This window comes from Sabethes cyaneus, chromosome 1 (genome assembly GCF_943734655.1).
Source record: "Sabethes cyaneus chromosome 1, idSabCyanKW18_F2, whole genome shotgun sequence".
Taxonomy (NCBI): domain Eukaryota; kingdom Metazoa; phylum Arthropoda; class Insecta; order Diptera; family Culicidae; genus Sabethes; species Sabethes cyaneus.
In genome coordinates, this window is record NC_071353.1 from 140,315,248 (window position 1) to 140,332,477 (window position 17,230).

Consider the following 17,230-nt stretch of genomic DNA (forward strand, 5'->3'; position numbering starts at 1 on the left):
CAGCAAATGTCCAAAAGCAGTGAAAAAGGAACTGTCCAAAAAGAGACCAAGACGGCTCCAAGAACAGTCCTAGTGAGTCTTAAAAGAATTTCACAAAGTAAAAAAATTGAAGACTCCAGGAAAAGTCGAAAAAGACTAAGGCGAGTCTACAAAGGGTCTGACAGAGTGCAAGTAGTGTTTGTAAAGAGTCCAACTAGAGTCTAAATAAAAATCAAGAAGAGTCCGAGAAGGAATCCAAGACGAGGTCAAAAGAGCTCACTAAAAGCCCAAAGGGGTACGAAATAGTCTAAAAAAGATAATTCTGAATGGAGCCTAAGAAGATTCCCAGAAGAGTAAAAGAAGTTCCATAAAATTCCAAAAATGGTATAGAAGAAGTTTAAGAACAGTTTAAATAGAGTCCAAGGAGAGTCCAGGAAGAGACCAAACAGACCGAGAAGTGATCAAAAAGTGTTCAAGACCAGTCCAAAACTAGTATAAGTACAATCCTAAAGAATCTAAAAGAATATAGGAAGTCTTACAAAGAATCCAAATAATTCAAAAGGAGTCCGACTTTTGTCCAAAATGTGTTCAAAGCTAATAGGAGGCCAAGAACAATCTAAATAGTCTAAGTCCTAGAAGTCCTAGAAGTCTAAGTCCAAGAAGAGTTTAAAAAGACATAATGACGTTTAAGTTGAAATTGGAACTCGGAAAATAGTTGTAAATATATATTCAAGTTATGCATGACCCTCTGGGTTACAACTACATAAAAATGTATTCGAAAAGAATACAAGAATAGTCTAAACAAAGACCAAAATGGGTTCAAAAAAAGAATTTAAAACGAATCCAAAAGAGTACAGGAATTCTTCAGAAAAATGCAAAGAAAAGTCTAAACGAAGTCTAAGAATAATCCAAAAAAAAAAGAGTCCAAGAGAAGCTCAAAAATTGTTCAAACCCAGTGCAAAAAGGATATAAAAGAGTTCATGGAGAGTTTAAATAGAGTCCAAGAAGAATCCAAAGAAAGACTAAAACGAGTCCAGGTAGCCTATACAGAGACTTAAACGGAACCAAAAAGAAAACAAAGTCCAAGAAATGTTTGAAACGAGTCCCAAAGGACTTAAAAAGATTCAAAAAGCTTTCAAAAGCATACCAAAAAAGGTCTAAAAGGAGTCCAAAAAGAGTCTAAATAGAATCTAAAAAGTGTTCAAAAAAGTCCAAAAAAGGTCTAAAAACTTCAAGAATCCAGAAAAAAAAACCAAAAAAATTCCAAAAGGACTACAGGAAGAGTCCAAACGAGTCTTAAAAGAGTCTAACAGAGTGCAAAAATTGTACACTTCACAAAATCCAAGAATAGTCCAAAAAGACCAAGACGAGTCTAAAAAGAGTCTGACAGAGTGCAAGTAGTGTTCAAGAAGAGTCCAACTAGAGTGTAAACAGAATCCAAGAGAAGTCCAGAAAGAATCCAAAATGAGCCCAAAAGAGCCCACGAAGAGTCCCAAAGAAGTCCAAAAGAATCCAAAACTCCAAAAGTCCAAGACAAGTCTAGCTGGAGTCTGCGAAGAATTCCCGAAAAATCTAAAAGAATAAAAGTCCAATAAAAGTCCAAAACTGGTATAAAAGCAGTCTAATAACAGTCTCAATAGAGTCCAAGGTGAGTCCAGGAAGAGTTCAAAGAGACCATGATGAATCCGGAAGGACTTCAAAAAGCGTCCGACAGAAGCAAACAAAAAGAGTTCGAAAGCAATTCAAGACAAGTCTAGTATGAGTACTAGAAGAATACTATTAAGTCCAAAAGAGAATCAAAAAGGAGCCAAAAAAGAATCCAAAAGAAGTCAGATAGTAGTTCAAAAAGGATTCATAACCTACCTAAAAAGGGACTAAAATGAGTCAAAGAACAGCCTAAATAGAGTCCAAAATGAATCTATTTTGAGTCCAAAAAGAGACCAAGACGTGTCCAAAAATCAAAAAAGAGTCCAAAATGAGCCCAAAAAGTCCAAAAAAGTCCAGAAAGCGTTCGAAAAGAGTCCAAGAAAGGTCTAAAGGAGTCCAGGAAGAGTCTAAAGTCTACGAGATTCTATCCAATATTTGTGCAGGTGGAAGGCCGTAAATATTTTCGGCCAAATATGATATTCGGCCATTCGTGTTCCGGCCATCAGATCTATTATGCCATTTGTTATTTCGGCCATTTGTGTTTCAGCCATTCGTAGGTAGTACATAATGTACGATATACGGGTCCAAAAAGAAACCAAAAGGAAAAAAGTCTAAGAAGAGTTAAAAAAAGTCGCAAAAGAGTCAAAAAGCAGTCAGTTAAAAGTTCAAAAAAAGGTGTAAAATAAAACCGGGAACAGTCTAAATAGAGTTTAAGAAGAGTCGAATAACAGACCATGGGCCCTATTCTCACTATCACCTCTCCTAATTTGTTTAGGTAAGAGCACAATTTGCGATTCTGGAAGTCACTGGAAGGACCGCAAGGTGAGGTGAGGGGACTGTAAGAATAGGGCCCGTGAGTGAAGTGAGGTGATTGTGACCATAGGGCCCATGACAAATTTAAAAAGAGTCCAAAAAGGTTTCAAGAATTATTCACTTCTAAATCCCAACAAAAGGAGTCCTTAAAGAAGTTCAAAATTAGTGCAATATGAGAACACGAAGAATCCTAATGTCTCTCGAAGAGTACAGAAAGTATCAAGAAGAATCCAAGACGAGTCTAAAAGGTGTGTTCAAAAAGCGTCCAAAAAGAGTTCAAGAAAAGACCGAAGAGACAAAGACGCGTCTGGAATTAGTCTAATAGAGTGCGAGATGTGTCTAATAGAATCCAAGTAGGGTCCAGGAATAATTCAAAAAGAATCCAAAAGGAGTCCAGCAGATTCCAAAAAGTTTGCAAAGAAACCCTAAACAGAGTCAAAGAAATCAAAAATAGTCCAAAAAGAGACCAACATATGTGTCCAAAAAGAATCCAAAAGAGTCCAAAGAAGACCAAAAAGAATGCCATAGGTGGCCAAAAGAGTTCAAGAAGTGTTGGAAAAGAGTCCAAGAAAAGTTTGAACAGGGCCCAAGAGTTCAGGAAATGACCCAAAAGAGTTAAAAAACAACTTCAGAAGGTGTCCAAAAGGAGTCCAGGAAAAGTCCAAAAACCAAACGGATCCAGAAAGAGTCTGAAATGTAGCGCTCCAGAAGAGCCTAAAAGGAGTCGGGTAATCTATACCTATAAAGAAGGATTTCTGTCTGTCTGTCTGTCCGTATGTTCCTTATAGAATCGAAAACTACTGAAGAGGTTTTTTGGGGCCAGGAAAGGTTTTAGTGATGGTTAGAAACTCCTCCCCCCACTAAGAGGGGGGGCTCCCATACAAATGAAACACAAATTTCTGCATAACTTGACAACTAATCAAGCAAATAGAACAAAATTTGGCATGTGGGTGTTTTCGGTGACAAGAATTTATTCTATGGTAAATTGAGACCCCTCCCCTCTTTATAAGGGGAATTATAACTCCGCTCTTCTTTAAAAGGGGGGGCTTCCATACAAATTTCCTCATAACTCGGGAACTAATCAAGCAAATGGAACCAAATTTGGCATGTGAAGGTTTTCGAGGGCAAGAATATTTTCTATAGTAAATTAGGACCCCTCCCCACTTTAAGAGGGGGGGCTCCTGTACCAAAGAAACACAATTTTCCTCATAACTCGAGAAGTAAATAAGCAAATGGAACCAAATTTGGCATGTGGGTGTTTTTGGAGACAAAATTTTTTTCTATGATGAATTGGGACCCCTACCCACTTTAAGAAGGGGGGCTTCTATAAAAAGGAAATGCGAATTTCCTCACGACTCGAGAATTAATCAAGCAAATGGAACCAAATTTGGCATGTGAAAGTTTTCTAGGGCATGAATATTTTCTATGGTGAATTAGGACCCCTCCCAACTTTAAGAGGGGGGCTCATATACAAACGAAATACAAATTTCCTCATAACTCGAGAACTAATCAAGCAAATGGAACCAAATTTGGCACGTGGGTATTTTTGGAGACAAAAATTTTTTCTATGATGAATTGGGACCCCTACCCACTTTAAGAGGGAGGGCTCCTATACAAATGAAATTCAAATTTCCTCATAACTCGAGAACTAATCAAGCAAATAGAACCAAATTTGGTATGTGGAGGTTTCTGGAGGCAAAAATATTTTCCATGGTGAATTAGGACCCCTCCCAACTTTAAGAGGGGGTGCTTCTACACAAATGAAATACAAATTTCCTCATAATTTGAGAATTAATCAAGCAAATGGAACCATATTTGGCACGTGGGTGTTTTTGGAGGCAACCATTTTTTCTATGATGAATTAGGACCCCTTACCTTTTTAAGAGGGGGCTCTCATACAAACGAAATACAAATTTCCTCATAACTCTAGAACTAATCAAGCAAATGGAACCAAATTTATCATGTGGGTGTTTTTGTAGGCAAGAATATGTTCTATGGTATATTTTCTATGGATTTCCCCACTTTAAGAGGGGGGGGGGCTCCTATACAAATGAAAAACAAATTTCCTCATAACTCGAGAACTAATCAAGCAAATGGAACCAAATTTGACATGTAAGTGGTTTTGGAGGCAAGATTTTTTTCTATGGTGAATTGAGACCCCTCTCCTCTTTAGAAAGCGAGTTATGGCCCATCTCCCCTTTAAGAGGGTGGGCTTCCATACAAATGAAATGCAAATTTCCTCTTATCTCGAGAACTAATCAATCAAATGGAACCAAATTTGGCATGTGGGAGTTTTAGATGGCAGAAATTTTTTCTATGGTGAATTACGACCCCTTCCCCTTTTAAGAGGGGAGCTCCCATACAAATGAAATTCAAATTTCCTTATAACTTGAGAACTAATCAAGCAAATGGAACCAAATTTGGCATGTGGGAGATTTTGGAGTCTTGAATTTATTTTACGATAGTTAGAGACCTCTCACTCCTGTGGTAGGGGGATATGGACTCTCATACAAATAAAACAGAAATTTTTGCGAAACTCAAAAACTAATCGAACTCGAAAAATTCGAGACTCTTCCATAAAACATTAGTCAATAAACTAACCACAAAAACTATCTATAGTAACACGAGATCATTCAGGACGAGACGGCCGCGAGTGTTACCGGTGCCCCCCGTCGGAAGCTGGGGGCTGGGAAAGGTTTAAGTGATGGCCGCCCACTGGGGGAAGGCAACTCCGCGCAGAAATCACTACTGTCTAGGTTTATTTGTTTTCCTAGGTCTGCCTGGGTTTCCTGGAACGAGCGACAGCGAGTAAGGAGAGGATCGCGAAATGGTACTTTCCACAAAAAAGTTTTCCGTGAAATGGTACATTCCGCTTAAGGTTTTTCGCAAAAGGATATTCGGCGAAATGTTGTACACTCATGGCGAATATTACTATCCGCTTTCTGGCTGTGCAATGAGGGGACAGGGGAGATGTTTTCTAGTTTACTGTGAGGAAAAATTGCAAATTTGTATATTAAACTACCCATTCCTGGTAACTAATAAGCATTAACATAAGCAGCAAATCAGCGTATCTGGCATTTTATAATGCACGTTGTTGTATATTAGCTTTTTCACTGCATAGGTGTTGTAAATTGGCATCCAAAATTGTATTCAAATTCTTCGTGTCGGTAATTAGCTGTAAATTAGCATTGTCAGCACTATAAGAAGGTTATCAGTAAAGTAGCTGTATATTTTGCCAAAATAGCATTTAAGTAGCATTTAAGGCGACTAAATGCTTATTGGCCTACATTTGAATAGCATTGGTGATGCTTATTGGTTACCTGGGATGCTTTCATAGTTACGTAACTGCCAAAATGAATCATCTAAGGTTGAACTCCTCAGACAAAACTCGAGATTGTGACAAAGGTCATCCGAGATTCACGATTTATGTACAACACAGTTTAATTTGTGGCAATACGAAGTTTGTCGGGTCAGCTAGTAGTCCGTATAAAGTCTAAGATGAGTTGATAATTTAAATCTAAAATTTAAAAATATCATGCCGGTGAGCATCTTTAATTTTTTCACTAATTTTTTTAAAATCAAAGTCTTCTTGATTTTCCCATCTATTTTTAACACCAGTATAGTTGTTATAAAACAGTGGAACTGACTGATACATCGCTAGTTTGAGTCATTAATAAGTTATTATAGCTGAAAGTATCGTAAATTTGCTACATGGGATGATGAAAAGGATCTGCGGATCACTCGGAGAAAGTATTTGATAATTTGATTTGATTTTTCACAAGTAACGGCAAAGTTTTTTTTACTAATAGATTTGTTTATTTAACTTTTCTTTTGAGTACTTCATCACAAACAAAATTTTGTGAAAAACTTTTTCCAGATGATATTTTTGCTGGACTGCTGAAATTAGCTTTCATTTTCATAAAAAAAACTATATTCTGCGATGATGGTTTAAAAGTTGTGGTTGGAGAATCGAAAAATTTCCCATGGAAGTTCTTGGGAAAATAGAAGCTCATCTCATTATTTAAGTTTAAAATAATTATTCTTACGTACCAAAATTCATAAAATTCTTGGACGCTTCGACCCATTTTGTACGGTAATTTTAATTTTATAATTTTTCAGCAAATATTTCTTTACGAATTCGATTGGTAATGTATGAAATATCTTATTAACACAAGCACGATATGCCGTGGTAAAATATCACGAGTCGATCAATTTTAATCACAAATTTATAATGACAGTTGTGGATACGTTTAAAATTTAATTGTGGATTTATATTTATAGCAGGGTGATCTCAAAATTTTTTGTAAAAACTATAACAATTAAATACAGACAATATCGATTGGATGGCCGGCACAGTTATAGTATGACACTAAACAGCATTAAATTCACAGCACGCATGATAGTATAATGTTACTCAGCAGTGATATAACAATTAAATCGAGTACTCTTTTTTTTCTCCAGTCCCATTCATATAAAATCATGTCTTTTTGGTTGATTAACCCGGATTAATAACTCATTTCCCACTGAGCGGAAAATACGACCGGTTGGTCGCCGCAGTGACCGTGTACCAACGCAACGCAACGTTCCGATTTGCGCGTGTTCCCTTGCAAATCAACAGCAACAGCAACAGCAGCAGCAGTGGCACAATTTCGGGGTAGAATCCTCTGAACATGAATCAAGCTATTGTTTCGGCAAATGGTGGAAAAATCAAGTTATCACGATTACACAGCGCAATCCTGGCTGGCTGGCTGGTTGGCTGGCAGAGGGGTGGGGCGTCCTTGTGGCAGATGGGCTGTGTGCGGTGGGAAGAACGTGAATCGAATGACTCAATAAATTCCGCTTTATTATGTCCGTTAATTGTTCACAAATGAATTGGAAAGGAAATAAACGCTTGCCCTCCGTCGTTTTGCGCGCCGCAACGCCATCTGCCGGCCGGCTTCGGTCCGGGTTGTATGCCGTGGTTGTGTGATAGCAGGCTGGGATAACGCATCGCCGAGCTCATTTGTTCGGAATCATTCGGAGCTCATCTATTTCCCGGTCTTTTGTGCTTGGATGCTATCTGATTGGGATTGGGGTTTGGATGGATGGATGGAGGGGATGGTGCTGGGGATCTTGTTACTAGTAATGATGAAAAACCTAGCTGCCCGGGGTGGAATGGGAAGTTAATGAAAGGCAATACGATTGGGTGCGAATTGTTGAAATGGTTGGTAAATCACAGGCGGGAATTCATTACTGACTGACTGCATGGTTAGGATCGATTAGCAGCAATCAAATCCGACAATGCTGCATCATTTTCGATATTACATTTGATTGTTCTCACTATGACTCAGTGAATGAATTGTAGTTTTCATACAATACCAAAAAAAATTCGATGTATGTCGTGCCAGATTATTTACAAATAGTAAATTCATGGTTATTACTCTAGAATCGCTAGCATGCCCAGACTTTAATTAACCGAAGGTTATCGCGGCCAATTAGGTTGACAACTCCGGACTTTCGGGTACAATTGGTTCCGGAATCAATGTGGAAATTAGAACTAGAAACTAGAAATTGGACTTGGAACTGGACTATCAATTAGAGTTGAAATCGGACTTGACATAGGATATTAAATTAGGCTTAAATTTGGAGTAATTTGTGCTTGAAGTTTTACTTCAGATTGTACTTGAAATAGAAATTGAAATAGGATCTGAAATCAGACTCGAATTCGGAGTAATTAGGACTGAAAGTTTTACTTGAAATTAAACATTAAATCGGACTGAAAACAGAATTTGAAATTTTCAATTGAAAGTGAAATCGAATTTGAAATTGGAATTGAATTAGATTTGGAGCTGAATTTGAAAATGGACTTGATATCAGAGTTTAAATATGACTTACATTGAATCTAACATTGGAATTAAATTTGACTTGCCATTGGACTTAAAATTGCAGGCAATGCAATGCAATTGAACTTGACTTTGGGTATTGAATTAGACTTGAATTTAGACTAATTTGAACTTGAAATTTTACTTCAAACACGAAGTTTTACTTGAATTTAAAATTATTCATTTATTCTGTTTTCCTCACTTTTTGTTCCGTTTTTCTCCTTTTCTGTACCGTTTCTTGGTTTTCTCGCTCACTTTCTATTCATTCTTCATCTTTTTATCTCGCTTTCCTTGTTTTATGTTCCGTGTTTTCTGTTTCATTGCTCCGCTTATGTGGTGAATGACCAATTGGTTAAAACGACATTCAAATAACATAGTTTGACCACCCGTGAGTTGCTCGCGATTGATCATGATCAGCTGAAGTTGCACAAAGAACCGTCAAAATGCTGCTCGGAAATACCAAGTGATCCAATTCTTTATGGTAATCAATAGCAAAGCTGGCCACGTCCATGCAATTAAGGAAGGGAAGGAATATTAATCGGGCACATGTTGCTTCTAGAACAACTGGTTAAAGCGACATTAAAATAAAAAAAAATGTCCCGCCCCAGCAAACAATTTGGTTTGTATATTTCGGTTGCAACTGAGAGATACTAAATCACATCCGCACGAAAAAGTTATATTTCATACCACATAAGAACATATAAGTGCCAAAGTGGAGGCAATATACGTGCAGAAAAATTGATAATTCTATTTTGCATTCTATACAACAATTTTTTGAACACGCAACTTAGTACTCCTCAATATAAAATTAAGATATAACTAAATGTTACAGTCATCTATACTGCTTTATGATTCACAGACATAAGTTGTATCTGACGACACGCACGACTGTAAAACAACTTATTGTATACTTCGTTTTGACATACTCTAATCGCTATGCAATTCCAATGTAAAATTGATATGCACACGACTTAATGTGGACTTTCTATTACGATCTTGTGTTATCTGGGGCTTATCTTCGTGTCCTGTTCCACTTTTCATTATTTTCAGTCCTGTTTTTCCTGTCCTGTTGTTCATGCTTTTCTCTCGTCTTTCGTCATTTTCTTACGTTTTTTATCTTTGGTATTTCTCGTTTATCGTCTTCGCCTGTTCCCTTTTTTCTATTCGATGCCTCTTTTTGACGTAGGACTACGTCTTTGTTTACTATACTGGGACTGGGTAGCACTTTGTAAAAACGAAAAATAGAAGTGTAACGTTTGAATGAAATATTTCAAACGCTAATAGCTACTATACTACTGAACGAAATATAACAGTTAATATGTCGTTGGATAGATAAAACGTCCAGCAATTTTATAGTAACATATTAATAATAATTTTTTATACGCTAAATAGTGAAAATGTGTGTAAAGTTTTAAGGTCGAATTTTCCCATACATTTCCCTTGTGATCGCCTAGCTTCACAGGCACGGACGACAATTAGATACACCAAAGGATTTGGATCCAAATGATAACCTTGAGGCCACTTTGTAAGCCACACCCCTTTTCCAATCCAATTGGCAACATCGATGGTTATTGACGGCAACACCGACCCCGAAGACAAGCGGAATCAGAGGGCAATGACCAACGCGAATCCCACACGATGCACTTAACATTACATTTTGCATTATCCTCATCGCAGACATGCGAAATTGTTCGATAGCTTGCTCAATCAGTGTCGGACAATCATTTAAGCAGCAGCAGCCGATATGGTTTCCTCCACCACCTACACTAGCTTACAAGTAGCAGCGGCAGTGCCAGTGCCAGTGACTATAAAATGGTACTCTTGGTTCGCCGTCTGCTCATTCATCGTACAATCGCACTGACAAACGGTCAGTATTTACCATCAATGGCTATTGGTGGCGAAACCAACGGCATTTGGCGGCAACACCAGCGATCGGAGGCAACACCGATAGCAATTGGGAGGTAAAAACGATGGCATTTTGGCGGCAATTGGAGGCAAATCCAAGGACTTTTGCGGCAATTAATGTCATCTTCGATGACAATTCGAGGCAAACCCAATGGCATTTTGGCGGCAACTTCAATCGCAATTATCGTAAACCAACACTGATGGCAAACGGAAACGGAACGACTGACTGGCAGTAAATTCAGCAGCAGGCCGTTGTGGTCTTAAACAGTTCTTATAAGAGCTATAGTAATTGAAGAATGGAAAGATTTTTTTACACTTTCTAAATGGTTAACGTTCCATTCGGATAATTATTTGAGCAGCAGCAGCAGCCGATCTGGTTCCTCCCACACCTACACTAGCTTACAAGTAGCAACGGCAGTGCCAGTGACTATAAAATAGCACACTAGGTTCGCCGTTTGCTCATTTATCGCACGATCGCACTGACGGACGGTCAGTATTTTGATAAAACTAATCCATTTCTACTTTACTTTATCACTCCTGTATTAGCGGGCAACCATCATCCTAGAGTCTAAAGGACCGAATAGCGACATCCATCTATATATTGGCAACAGTAATTATAGTACTGATTTTTAAGAAGTGCTATCAGCTCAAACATAGTTCTTTTCAGGGCCACCAAACAATTTCAAACGGTTTTTTTCAAAACCAGTATTGATTCAATGAAGAATTAAATCAGAATATTTCGCTCTTCTTTTACAAATAAACACTCAACAATGATACTCAGAGATATTCAAATATGCATATGCCATAAATGCAGTTTGCATTAGTCTTTGATCTAATGATCAAACATAAAGTTATACTTCATCGATTAAAACATGTTATCAATGTAATGAGTATTATATGACACAGTCCCACGTCACTCTTTCGTACAACCCTTAGGGCTGTATACCTTGTTTTCTTTCGTTTTCGGTTTTTTTTCTTCACGCCAGTTTTTGTTGTATTCTCTCTCGTTTTTAACCCGTTAGTCCAGTTTGTATCACGTTTTTTTTCGTGCTCTTTTCCGTTTTTTTCCTTTCTGTCGCGTTTTTTCTTCTTTCCTGATGAGCAGCAGGAGACGCGTAGCACAAAAAAACAAACAGGAAAAGCCAGGCTGGAACGAGGCCAAATGGAAGAAAAACGAAAAAAATGGAACTGAGAAGAAATAGAGAATAAAAGAAAAGAAATAGAGAAAGAGTAAAGGGGAAAATAAAAAGGGAATACTATAGAGAAAAGGAAAAAGGGTGTCAAAATCAGAACAAACGTGAGAGACAAGAAAAACCGGAGCATCTAAAATAGAAAACAGAAAAGGAAAAAAATTAAGTGAAACATCGTGTCTAATTTCGTGTCCACGTCCAAATTCTAGTCTAATTCATCGTCCAATGTCCATTTAAATTTCTAGTAAAAATTGCATGTCCGATTTGAAGCGTTCAACTCTAATTTAGTTCCAATTTGCAGTCAAATTTAAACTTTGATTTACGTCCAATTTCAAACCCAATTTCTAGTTCAGTTCGAAACGAAGCTTCAAGCTTCAAGATATTAGTCCATGTTCAACTCTAATTTCTAGTGCAATTTCAACTTTAAGTTTAGTTTCTCGATTTTCCAGACCAAAACATTCTTCTGAAAGTACGGGTGCCCCACCTTTTGCTTATGTCTGGACACGCTAGAGCGGAGTACCTGTAGATCTATCGGTAATGCATATACTTGAAGTTGTGTTTGGTATTGGACTTGACTTAAAACTTGAAATTGAGCTCAGATTAGACTCGAAACAAAAACTTGAAATTTAATTTATAACTGGAATTGAAATTGCGCTTGAAACCGACAATGCCAATACGTAATTATTTTCCTATCGACGAAATACTGACCGATTCAATTAAAAATTGTGGACTTCTGTGCTACGGAAATTATTTCGTTTACATTAAATGTTACAGAAAAGGTAAGGCACGTACCCCAATGTGCCAGTATCTGAAACACAAAACTAAAGGAGCGTTCGTAATTTTTTTTTCAGAAACATCAAGCAGCTGTTTTTTTTGCTGTTTTGTTGTTAATTCAAACCTTAGACCGAAGCTAGCAAACGAGAAATTCGGAGAAAAGTTTATGGAGGAAAACGGACTCTCGAAAGCTTCCGCCGAATCGAATTAACTTTCGCAATTGCAACTCTAAGCTTTGCGGTCGTCGGCACAGTTCATTCTCCGCCCGCTCGAGTCGAGAACGTATGACCCCAGACAAAAAAAAATAAAACCGAAAAGTATTTCGGTAGGCACGGTCACCTTTTCCCTGTGCACTCGCGCTAACTGCATTCTGTACTCAACCGACGAACGAACGAACTTCTATGCACGACAGGAAATGAGTGCGATGATGTGCTTTTGTGAGGATACAGCTTTTTTTTTTGTTTCCAACCCCTGACTAGAACAGCACACTGTGAAATCCTGCAGCATAGTTTGGTGTTATATTTTTGTAGCTCTAACTAATTACCAATTGATTGTTCTTTTTTTATTAGAAGAGTATGTATATTAAAGTATCTACAGAATTTATTAATATTTTTCGTACGACCGTGGACCAAAGTTCTGAACATTCAACCCAACGTGTCCGATTCTGGCAAAACAAAGGAAAAACCTCTCTACGGTAATTAACAACTTTAAATCAGACCATTTTCTGCCGAAGTCGTCGGTAGTGTGGCTTTTGGACGCAGCTCGGTATTTTAGTTTGTGTTTCGTTTCGCTTTTTGCGACTGCTAATGGCCGCCAACACAATCCGGTAGTGTTGCATTCTGCGGCGGTATGTTTCGTGTCGAGTTTTAGTAGACTTTTTTTCTGGTTGTCGGATGTCGGATAATGGAAAGCATTTTCGGAAATGCCACTTTGGGGTTTCCGTAGAAAAATTATTCAATTCTTTGGAATTCTGTTGGTTACAGTCTTAGCATAGTCACTGCACTGGTTAGGCCTGACAACTGAATATATTTGACGAAGAACTCCATCCATCAGAAAAGCGGGATCGTAGGTGGTAGTGGGTTGACTGGAGTCCGTAAGGACAACGAAAAAAAGGCAGATGAAGAAATGGTGACGCAGCTTATCCATCTGGACTATGGGCTTCTGCCAATAGTTTCGATGCTTTTTTGCATTAACAAATGTTATTTTTTTCTCAAAAGAAATTCCGAATACAATACATCCTGTTATCGGACATATTTGTCGTTGTTTAGTTGAACCGTTCAACCGCAATGACATGCAACCGACGATAGTCGACGGAGCCGTTCGGACATGAAAACAAACGAAGCACAATTTCGCACTAATCGTAGCCGCTGGCTGGTAGCTACCAGCTGCAATCAATCATCACACCAACCAACAACAGCACCGGCATCGGCAATTATTCTCACGGGTCTCACCCGTAGAACGTCCGTAAACCAGAAATCAGCACCATTTGTGTGCGCTTCGAAGCTCTGATAGCTTTGGCGTTTCCGCTGTCAGTCGGAAGAGCGCCAATAAATCACGAATGATAAAGTGTCAAACGGGAACTCTGTCTCTCTCCCTCTCTCCCACTCGCATCGCAATCGGCGCTGGCAGGTGGCAGATTTTTTTTAGGGTTTTCATCCAGGCCTCCTCCCGCTACTAGGTACGAGCGAGAGAGACACAAACCTGGTTCGAACTGGTTCTACTCTGTGGTGGTTACTCAAGCATGGTCACAGGATTTTCACATCCGAAACACTGTATGACGGACAGCGGGAAAATAAGGGTGGGTAGCTTTAATGCGGCTGTTCTGACGGTATTCGGGATGGTTTGATTTGCTAATGCCCGATAGAAACAAGCAATAGTTAGGTTTTCAAGTTCAAGCATTTCGAGGTTAAAGTTCTCAAGTTGGAAAATTTAAATTTCCGGCTACATTAATGATACTCAACACGGCTTCATGACCAAGCGATCAACCTGTACCAATTTGGTGTCATACAAATCCTTTATAGGCCACGCGTCGCAGAAACATTCTCAAGTTGATGCAGTTTACACCAATTTTTCAGCAGCTCATAATAAAATTATTCATCAGATTGCAATAGCCATTATCTCTTCACCCTTCCCCGCCAGGGTTGGTGTGCCTCAAGGCAGTCATTTAGGCCCGTACATATTCATCCGCAGCTGGAAAATTTCGCCGGCTAGTGAGCAATGAATAAAATGGTACTGAATGTCTCCAAGTACTTGTGCATTTCTTTTACACGCAAGAAAACAATTGTGAAATCTTGGCTTTTTACTAAGATTTACTAAAAGCTTTAGCAATATCCAATGTTTAAAAACACTGTTGTTCTTTAGTACGGTCAATAGTAGAAGACGCTGCAGTTGTATGGGTATCGTACTACCAAAACAGCATCCAATCGATTAAGTCTACTTTTTACTTTTTCGGCAACAACCCACTTATCGAATCCATGCCGAATTCAGGAGTCGTCTCCACATTACTAGGACTTGGGCTGCCGCTCTCCAGTCGTCCCTCACACCCGCTATTCTAGCATCCTCGTCAACAGCGCTCATCCAACGGGTACGGGGTCTGCCTCGAAGTCGTCGGCCTCTGTCGGGTTCTCTGCCAAATATTGTTTCCGCTGGTCTCTCATACGGCATCCTTGCTACGTAGCCAGCCCATTGCAGCTCGCCGTATTTTAATCGCTTCACAATATCCGCATCTTTGTATATTTGGTGTATTTCATGATTCATGCGCCTGCCCCCAAGAACTGATCGCAGGATCTTACGTACGAAAACGCCAAAAGCACGTCAATCGCTCTCTTTCAACGTTCACGCTTAGTGGCCGTAGAATACCACCGGAAGAATATTAGCGTCTTGTACGAGTTTTGTACGGAGTTGTAGGCTTCGGGACCTCAGCTGGCTACAGAATTCGTAGAAGACCCTGTTAGCAGCCGCTATCTGCTTTTTTACTTCACGGCTCACATCGTTGTCACATGTCACTAACGTACCAAGGTAAACAAATTGGTCGACCACTTCAAAAGTATCTCCATCTATCACCACCACACTTCCAATACCCGAAGGGCTACCACGCTCTCTACCAACCACCATATAGTTTGTTTTGGTAGAATTTATGCCCTATCTTCGCAGCTTCCTCCTAAAGATGCGTGTACGCTTCTTCCACAACTCTACGGTTAACACCGATGATATCGATGTCATCCGCGACCCCTAGGAGCATATGAGATTTCGTGATGACGGTACCGCTTCTCTGCACGCCTGCCCTTCGAATAGCACCTTCCTATTCGACAGTCCGTCTCCTTGCTTCAAAACATCTAACGTCACAAACGAGTCCGACGTCTCACTCGCTATTCTGACGCTTGATTTTGAACCATCTAGGGTAGCACGTGACAGCTTAATCAATTTTGTTGAAAACCATGTTCAAGCATAATCTGCCACAGCTCATTTCGTTTAACTGAATCGTACGCCGCCTTGAAGTCTATGAAAAATGGTAAGCCCACAAGTTGAAGTCCCGGACTTTATTGAGGATCTGTCACAAGGTGAACAATTGGTCCACCGTGGAGCGTCCTTCTTGACAACCGCACTGGTATTCGCCAACAAAGGTTTCCTGCAGCGGCTTCAGTCTGAAAAACAGAATGCAGGAGAGAATTACTGAGTGTTGGCAAAAGGAACAGCCTTGCCAACCGTGAGCGCCTGACTCCAGGTTAGGGGCGGATCACAATGGTGATCCTACTGCACGGTAAATTGCCGTTTCCGTACCAGGTAAGCGGCTGTATCTCAGGTTAGGGCGGCATACAACAGCGACTGATTCGGAGCGGGCGGCTGACTTGTGAAACGCTGTGTCGCGCCAGCTATACCCCAGGCAGCAGCCCTGTCCGCGAGACTAGGTAAGTAAGGCGGTATACTATAGGGTGACCACACGTCCTGATTTACCAGGACATGTCCTGTTTTCACGAGCGTTGTCCTGGTGTCCTGGTTTACAGCGGAAATCCTGATTTTTAAAAAGAAATCCTGCTTTACTAAATAAATTGAAGTACAAATGTTTTTAAAGTCCTCCTTTGTCAGTTCCTCTAGAAACATAGGTTATCTTATCTTCGATGCCTGATTTTACATTTTCAGTTTTGTAAATGTAGCATACTTGCAACTGTTTAAACTGCTGTAGGCCCGACAACGAGACGTGCGACAGTTGATCTGCATGGAGCATCAAGATCGTCATCGGGGTTATGAACGCGTCTATTGGCTACACACCGACACGAACGAGAGCTTTGCAACTTTTCGAGGCATGATGATCGAAAGCACTTTTTTCCAAGCAAAGCTAACTACAGGCCCCCCTTGGGATCACCTGACCACCGGGTATTGAGCCTAAACTGTCTAATTCTCCACGATGGTCGATTTTGCTCAAATATCATCAATATGCGTTCCCTACGGGATGCGGATACACCCTGAATAGTAACCAGTAACTGTGCGATCAAACCTACCAACGGAATACAAAGTGCTCCCAGATTTTGTTGCGGCATCTTTCTACAATAGCCAGAAATTTCGCAGGGCAGTACCAGCCGAGCTTTACGAGAGGCCGTGCTACTAAGGGTCAAATTTTCTCACTCTGACAATTTCTCCCGAGTTGTCAGGAGTACAACATGCCCACGGTTAATATTGACGTGGATTCCAAGGCAGCATACGAACCAGCTAAACGTGAAGAGCTATGGCAGTTAGTGCACAAGACCGGTTATCCAGACCAACTAACGCGGTTGACTCCTTTCGAATTGTCCTTTGGACTGTTTGTTTGGCATCGTTATTGAAAGTGTGATTGATCCGACGAGCGAGCATCGGAACGAATGAGACGAACTTCAGCAAAAGCAGCCAACTCCTTGTCTTTGTAGACGACTTTGATATCATTACTACTTCATTACAATCTGCGCTAGTCCAAAACGGAGGTTCAGAGGATTGGGTAAAAAATCAATGCGCCGCAAACCAAATATATAGGGGGACCGCTAATAATACAGCTAAGGAGATTCAACGATGCATTTAAGGTGGAATTCG